Raw genomic sequence first — 9198 nt, forward strand, 5'->3', positions numbered from 1 at the left:
TACTACTTGAGCCACAGTGCCACTTCCAGTTTTCTGGTGTTTATTGGAGATAAGAGCCTCATGGACTTTTCTGCCCAGGCTGGCTTTGAACCTCGATCCTCAGATTTGAGCCTCCTGAGTAGCTAGGATTACAGGTGTGAGCCATGGACGCCCGGCACCAGATCAGTTTTTTACATCTATAAAATGGAGTCAATCAAAGAACAATCTTTACATGGCTGCCATGAGCTTCAGAATCCCTATAAAAAATAATCAACTTCACTCTAAGGTTTGGTCTGAGTGGCAAAATGAACCTAGAGCCATGAGAAATGAAATGATGACTTACCCAAGTCCCACAGCTAAATAATGAGCAGCTCTGAGATTCGAACTCAGGTTTCTGCTGTCCAAGATTGTTAAAATGAATCTACAGAAGCAAACCCTTAGTGACTTCTTAAAGCAAGTCATCAGATGGCTAGTTGTAGTCAAATTAAGTTCTAGAGTAGATTACGGAAGGGGTCCTGGCTTGCCTGGTAGGCTGCATGAACACAGTCTTGGAGCAGACAGAGGAATATGTAAATGGACAGCTGAAGAGTAAGTAAGGGAATGTATTTCTCCAAGGAAACAATGTGTAATATATCAGTACATTTGAGCCCAGAAGAGAAGGGTCTGAAGATACCCAGAAAGTAGTTCATTTCCTATTCAGACCTATTTTTATGAAATGGTTTTCTATTTTATTGATTCTTTTGTGATATAATTTGTCCAGTTTTCATAATAGTTGGTGATTTTTTCACTGACATATGAGTAAGGTAGACGTATAAAATTATGAGCAATTTGTAAAGAGTTGCTCCTTTAGGTTTCATTCTTTTTATGTATATGTCAATATATAAAATGCTAAAAGAATTAAAAGAAATACCAAAATCTAAAAAAAAAGAACAACTTGACTCCAAGCCCAGAACATTATAAGTGGCAAATGAATGCTAGACAATTTTAATGTTGTGCTACTATAATGCCCATCAATGTAAAAGTGAACTTAGGATGGCTTTTTAATTATGGTTTTCTCATTGAATAGATACTAATTAATATAATAATGTCAATACTAGAATAGAGGCCACGAATTCCGAACGACTGTAAACCACCAGCCTTCTCCATAAGCATCCATGCTACCTCACAGGGTTGTTAAGATCAAAAGAAAAGGAACTGGGTAGCCACAATACCTAGGTCATACACATCTGACCCCTTCATGAAGAGCAAAGGCACAAGGCCCAGAGAGTCTGTGTCTGTGATGGAAATGGGTGGACAACTACACCAAATCTCTTCTCATGTCTCTGATGGGACATGACCACTGTTTACTTCTGAGATGAATTTATCACAAACTTAATCTTTCCTATGCCTAAGATCTCACATGAGTGACAGAAAAGTGATTCTCAGGAAGGAATCGCTAATGGTTCCTAAGTCAATAACATATATCAAAACAACATACTGAAAAAGGACAAAGGAGAAGCTAAATGGAGTGCACAGACTTGAGGATGAAGCGGGGATAGTCTACTTATAGTCATACTGATATTTTCATCTGTACCTATTTCTCTCAGTGTCTGTACACAGACACACACACACACATACACATACACACACACACACACACACACACACACACACACACACACACACACACACACACACTTTATCCCCAATCTCATCTTTCTCATTTTATTCTGTTCCTTGAGACATGAGTCATCACGTATACTTATTAAAATGTGTTAATAAGAACTTCACAAAAAAGAAAAATGAGGAAAATGAGGGAAAGAGAACATAACACATATGGGAGTTTGGGTCCTAGTTAATAAGTAAAGCAGCACAGTTGGACAAACTTGAGTTGTGCTTTTGGTCTAGGAGCGTACTGTTATTAACTAAAGCTGCTAATCCTCTGGGTCCCATGAGACTGCATTGCATCTTTTAATCACATGAATTGTTTTCAACTCAATAAACCTACTTTGTGCATCTACTGGACAAAAAGAACACATTTGGATGTGCTGGGAAAGATGAAACTCAAAAATACTTCTTTCCTTTCCCCCACGTGCATGCATACCCTGGGCTCACCTCCTGGGTGTGAGGTACAGTACCTTCTGACGTACAGTACGTAACCTGTAGAAGGGACTCAGCAAACAGTGCTTAGTGAATGAATGAAGGCATCTCTTTGGATACACAAACACAATAAAGGCATCGCATATTCTAGCAAGCAAGGCTATATCCTTTTTAAAAAAAAATACAATCTCAAACCAGCTGGGCAATACCCATCATTTCAACATCCATTATTATGAAATCCTGTATTGCTATCCTTTCAATCATCCTAGCCAGGGCTCATTTATCATAGTACTACCTCACCCCTACCTCAGTCTACCTCAGTCCAATTCTGGCATATTCCCTCTATTGCACATTTATTGAAACACCTGACAATTGATTTTGATTTTGCCAGAATATTTCATGTCAGACTTTTTGAACAATGCCACCATCTTTTCAGAAAGAAGCCTGCCAGCATTTAGTATATTTCCATCTCCACTCTGCCTTTTTATTTTCCCCTACTGGTTTAAATGGGATATTGACCGAGCCAGAATTTTGTGTCTTTGATAAGATTGCCCTGAAGGAAGTGGAACATAAAGGAAAATTAGACCAGAAGCAGAAAGATAAGAAAATATTCAATCATCCAAGTGAAAAGGAATGAAAGTCTGATCTAAGGTGGTAATGGGCAAGGAGAAGAAGAAAGAAATGAGAAATACATTACAGAAGGCAAATGGTCTGGAAAAGCGATTGGGTGAGATTCAGATTCAGCAGGCTATGGTGGCCTGGTGATCCCGAAAGCACCGTGCTGTAGCAGAGAAAATGGCCTTCATGGATCGGAGTCACCAGAAACGTTGCTGTGAGAGGATGGAATGGGAGCGCTGTTCTCAATAACAAGGAGTGAACAAGACAGGACTCTAGTGGGGAGCACCTCATTGGAATCACAGAGGAAAAAAAGACGGTACAGTCTCCAGAATGCCAAGGTAAGACAAGGTAAGAATGACAACAATATACCCTTTGTCCTCTGTCCAGCGCTCACTCTCTTTCTTTTCAATGAGGAATCAAATCATTATCGATCAGAAATACTGGCCATACTCTTATTCTAGCTGCCAGTGAATAAATGGCCCAGCGGACACAAGGACTCTGTTAGCCTGGCCTCAGTGATTAGTTCAAGTCTGGACAACTGATCTAAAAAAAGAGAGAGGAAAATTGCTTACAAGATGGAGATTATTCTGAGACAGGAGGATAAAGTTTTCTTTTTGTTCCAGCTAGTATGAATTACTTTATTTTCCCATTCTTCTGCCTGCCCAGCCATGCCCACACACTGTAGTAATCAGAGATCTTTCAGTTCTATGTTAATAAAATCTCAATGCCAACTAGCTTAAGAGCTTATGACAAAGAAAAAGTTTACTTGGTTCCCACTGTACCCTAGTATCTTCATCACCCTTGTAGAGACTTCAGGGGAGTTGTGTAATAAACATGGTGCATGCTCTGTAAGAAGAGGTTTGCTCTCCTAATTACAACAGCCTTCTTCCACTTATTCTCTGCTACAAACTCCAAACAACTTTTAAAAGACAGGCTACAAGATAATGCTACTTGACATTGCGCACACATACACCCACGTCTTTAAAAGTGCTGCAGGCTTTGATCTGTGGCTGTTTCTACAGCTCTTTCTTTTCCTGTGCTGGGCTTTTCAAGGTGAGAATTTAGATTTAGACTTTGATAGAAGTTAGGAATGAACCAGTAATAGTCCACAGTTAGAGAGAGAGCTGAGAAACTGTATGAGGTCAACAGCCACATTTTCTGCATTGAAGACACATAACTGTGCTAGATCTCAAGGTTTGCAGGACAATGATATGATATATAATCCATGCCTAGGTCCTCAATTCGAAGATGAACCAAATTCATCTTGCTCAACAAGGGTGCTGTGTGCTTTTCTAATGTCATTTCCAAGTTCAGCATAAAGTATCTCCATTTCTTGCTACCTTTTGCAAAGCGAATGTATATAGGTCTGCTGTTCACAGGCCAACTGAAGTGATTATGTTTTTTATAGGACTGTAGAGAAACATATTTTGAAATATAAGGTACGGTGATTTGATAGAAAAACTTTCAATTTTGGTTCCTTAACTGTAGTTGCAAAAATTATTGGGTTTCTCTGTGATATTTCCATTCATAACTCTGCCCGTGCCCTTCCTATCCCCTCCTGTCTGGCCTCTTTTAGCTTCCCTTCTCTGTTCCCTAATCCCAAATACCCTTTCCCTTCCTTAGTTGGACAGAAATCATTAAATAATACCGAAATCTTATACTACTAGACTGTTAGAGGAAATCTGCAAATTACAAGAAACCTCGCTTAACTCACTTGCTAGCTCAATAAATAAAATCCCAGAGGAAACTCTGAACTCATCATATAAATAATTACCCATATTTTTCTAATCCTTTTCCATTTGCAAAGATTTCACTCTCAGACTTGTACTTTAGTTAAAGAGAGCAGGTCCTGTTATTTGTATCCCCTTTGACAGCTGCTGGAATTAAGGTGCAGGGTGGTTAAGCAAATTTCCAAAGGTCAGACAGCTAATAAATGAGGAAGGGGTGACTCAGAGAACATCTTGGCTCTGTGTCTAAGACACAGCAGGAAGGAGGCTGGGATCTGAAACCAGAGCTTCTAAGAAACTGACCCTGAGACATTAGCCCAGTTACTTAGTGACCTAATTGACTGGTCCCCTTCAAAACATGGACAGATACTCAACCTACAGAATGAAGTTAGTGTCAGTTTCTTTCTCACTCCTTTCCTTCCAGGGCATTGAATGCCAGTAGTATGTTCTAGCATTGACATTGCCAAGTCTTCATTAGTATGTAGATGTCAGCAAGTTCCAAATAAAATCCATGCATGAGTCTCAATAACAGTGAGATACTAAGCCCACCCCTACTCACAACTTCTCCTTTATTTCTTATGCTATAAAGCAACACCACCATCAACCCTCTGCCCCAAACCTAAAACCCACAAGGCAGTCCATGCTCCTCCTCCCCTTTGCCCTTGTCATTTCTCTAGGCATTATATCTCTGAAACTCATTAAAGTGTCCTAAATCTGCCACCTCCATGGCCAGTGCTCTGGTGTACACCCCAGTCCTGACGTTAGTGGAGTCTGCTTTTGTTCTCAGCCATTCTAGTCTATCCTCTGGGATGCTTTCTACTAGAAGTCTCTCTGCCAACACTCACACAATGAGTGACTTCCTTTGAAATATAGTTAAAGCGGCCACCTGGAAGTGATTATAGACTTGAAAAGGCTAGGAAAGTCACCGTCAGATAGCCACCTCATGAGATTGCAGATGTAAGGAGGGACCCAGGTTGGCACAGAAATGACTTGCCCCAGTTCACATCTTGACTTGCTGACAAAACAGGGAAGCCTCATTCGGATTCATTCCAGTCTTCTTTAAAAAAAAAATCAATGATCTGCTTTATTTTGTTGGCACCATTCAATGCATGAATCAGTATTGCTAAAAACATTATCTATTGAAGGGATGGCAGTGAAGAACCCATTTTTGTGACTGACAAAATCTTACTCTATTTTTCACTACTCTGTTCCAATAGCCTTGTGCAATGGACTAGACGTATGACTTATGGCCCAATTCTATTTGCCAACAGCACAGAAGGAAAGCAATGTGAGATATTTGATGTCTTATTTTGACACAAAAATTGTAGTATGATCAACACTTCTTCCCCTTCACGTAGCTTCCACCTCAATAGAATGAATGTTCATTAGCTCCATATTAGCCCATGCTTCCTCGGTCTTTGTTCTCCTTCACAGTTCCATTCTTTGTGTCTGAACTCCTTCGCTATTTCTTCAAGTTCTGCCTTCTTTGTAGGCTCTACTTAAATATTATATGGGCCACAATGTTTCCTTGTCAGTTCCTTATTGGAAGTGACATTTCCTATCTCTGAAACTCCATTTCAGATTCTCCGTATCTCCCTGTAGCATCTACCACTTCCTAATTCATACTTGCCTATCTTTACTTTTTGTTATGCCTTAGTTTATTAAAGCCTCAGTGACAACTGTAAAATGGGAGTTGAACTCATAATGCTTGATGACAAATTGAAGACTTCCCCATGTCAGCAGACCTTCCTGACAGAAGTTAAATATGTGGAGGTGTGAAGTGGCAAAGCTACAGGAAAGATACATGGATGCAAATATGAATAAGTAAAGAAATGTTAGGAATAAGCAGGGAATGCTGGAATCGTGATAACAACATCCTGGTGTAATAGCAAACACATTCTTCCACCTGATTCCAGAGCTTCGCTGATCCCAGATGCCCTTTCTACCTCCTGTTCATCTGTGAAGCTGACTTCAATGATCCTCATTTCCCTTACTTTCCTGACTCTTCAGAAAGGTAAGCCTTGAGCTATAGGATTGCAACCTGTAGAACAAATGAGAACCTTAAAGAATTCTTCTGTAAGCTTCTTTTATATCAGGCACTTAAGTCACCTGCTCTGGTTAGCATCATCCAGCACATGAGATGAAGAATCTGTGTTACATAACCAAAGACATCCAGTCAGAAAGAGAACTGAGACACAATCTGAGATACAAAAAATCGAGAGCTCAGCCTACTGTTGGCTTAAGTGATCTGTGAGGTTCTCAAATCAAATTCCATGAATGACAGCAATGATAATCAACCAGTAAAAAGAAACAGAGCTTGAGAGGTAGAAAATGTGGAAAGCAGAACAAGAGAGAAATAAGGAGACAGTAAGAATAAAAACTTTGGATACCACACATATAGCAAAACACATAAAAGTATGCACATAGATACAAATGCTCCTTAAATTATATTAGGGTTTTGTCCTATTAAATTCATCAAAAGTTGAAACTTTCACAAGGTAAAACTATATTTAAGGGGCTTAGATTAAAGCTAATCATTAAAATGCCTGCCTGGGCAAGCATGTAGCATTGGTAAGATCCTGTATTCAATCCCATGTAACAGAGAGAGAGAGGAGAGAGAGAGAGAGAGAGAGAGAGAGAGGAGAGAGAGAGAGAGAGAGAGAGAGAGAGAGAGAGAGAGAGAGAGAGAACGAGAGAGAGAGAGAACTGACTATATCTATTCTTCCAAACTTCACACATTAGCTTAATCTACCTAGAACAAGACAAAAAACATAGGTGGCCTATATAATATTTTGCTTAACTTATTCCAGGTAAAGCATACTCAACCAGGAGGCCTTTGCTAAGCCTGACTCAGCCCCCTGTGCAGATCCAGGAGACTGCATCGCACCCTACAGTTACCTATTCATGACATTTCACTGTTTTAATTCCCATGTTAATCTCCATCTTTTTCCCAAGGAGCAGACATGAAATTACATACTGAGGGCTGGGAAGGTAGAGCGCTTGCCTTGCATGCATGAGGCCATGGGTTTGATTCCTCAGCACCACATAAGCAGAAAAAAATAAAAAAAGCCAGAAGTGGTGCTGTGGCTCAAGTGGTAGAGTGCTTGCCTTGAGCTGAAGAGCTGAGGGACAGCGCCCAGGCCCAGAGTTCAGGCCCCATGACCGGACCCCTCCCCCCAAAAAAAGAAATCATACTGAAAGGCAGTTCAGAATGGGAGGCCTGACTGGTAACACCACCCACAGAAGATAGAAACAGTGGTATATGAGCCACAGAGCCAGGCCCTGAAGTCATGTGGCAGCAATGATATTGAGGACAGAAGCCTGGGGTACAAAAATCAGCATGTATATTCTCTACATGCTCTTTTCCCAGGATTCTAAATGGGCTTCCAGGATGTGGTCAGACCTTAAGAAGTAAAGGAATTCTCAACCACTAGGAAAATACAGTCATGATCAAATTAGCCTGATGTTCAGTGAAGGACCAGGGCCATCATCCATTTGTACTGTTAGTGCTGATTCCAGGGAGGAATGGACAACAAAGGAGATCTCTAAAGGGAACTGCCAGGATAGAACAGGAAGGCAAATAGCCAAAGGACCAGGATGAAAGGCTGAATCTGTCTAGAGAAAAGGTTAAAAATGCCACAGGGGTTCTCAGAGATAGGATCTCTCTAGACCGCAGACCACCAAAATCGCTCATCTGAGTACTCATATGCTCTTTTGTACAAACACCTAGGGTAAGAATAGTAATGGAGGGTGCTAGATATTTGTTGGATGGAGGGAGGGAGGGAGGGAGGGCTGGCGGGTTGGATGGCTGGATGGCTGGACAGAGGGATGGATGGATGGGTGAATGGATGGATGAATGGATGGATGGATGGATGGATGGATGGATGGATGGATGGGTAGGGGTGATGGATAGATGGATGGATGGATGGATGGATGGATGGATGGGTAGGGGTGATGGATAGATGGATGGATGGATGGATGGATGGATGGATGGATGGATGGATGGATGGATGGATGGATGGATGGATGGATGGATGGATGGATGGATGGATGGATGGATGGGTGGATGGGTGGATGGGTGGATGGGTGGATGGGTGGATGGGTGCATTGTAACTACAGGATTAGTCAGAGATAATTGTATCTCCAGAAGTCATACAAACACATCATTACTCAGGCAGTAAATGTCTTTAACCAGAAGGCTAGAAGAACCAGATGCAAAGCCAAGATATTTCTTAGCAGCTTCCTGGAGCCCCAACCCCAGAGGGAGGCAGCCAGGCCAGTGCAAAGGCCAAATCATCAGCCAATGTTGTATGCCTTAAACACATCTTGTTTCTTGATTAGGTACCTGTGTGAAGAATGGAAACTGGACTGATAGATTATAGTCTGAATTCTTCCTTCAGGAAACCTTAGTCTTTGCTCTGAGGACTTTCAACTAATAAGAAATCCCTTCTCCCTCAACCTCCGACACACACACATCATATACATTATAGAGGAAAATCTGCTTTAATTGAAATTAACTGTAACTATTAATCACATCCACAGAATATCTTCACAGCAACATCTGGACTGGTGTTTGGCAAAATAAGTAATCAGTATAGTCTAGCCAAGTTGGTACAGAAAATTAGTCATGACGGACACACCTCTACTAGCTTCCAGGAAACTCCTAGGGTGGAATAACCAATCACTCAAACAAAACGCAAGCTCTTGGTATTCTGAGGCTGATTTCCTTAGCCTCCCTTCCAGATTCTGGCAAGGGAAGACACAAGATGGATGAGAATTACCAGTTTCCAAAGTG

General features: G+C 41.1%; 1 pseudogene; it reads left to right on the top strand.

Moving 5' to 3' along the window:
* The first annotated feature begins 343 nt into the window (after positions 1-343).
* Positions 344-8775, top strand: LOC122104079 (annotated as a pseudogene).
* The last annotated feature ends 423 nt before the right edge of the window (positions 8776-9198 follow it).

Source organism: Dipodomys spectabilis, unplaced genomic scaffold (assembly GCF_019054845.1).
Source record: "Dipodomys spectabilis isolate Male_0828 unplaced genomic scaffold, ASM1905484v1 ptg000021l, whole genome shotgun sequence".
Classification (NCBI taxonomy): Eukaryota; Metazoa; Chordata; class Mammalia; order Rodentia; family Heteromyidae; genus Dipodomys; species Dipodomys spectabilis.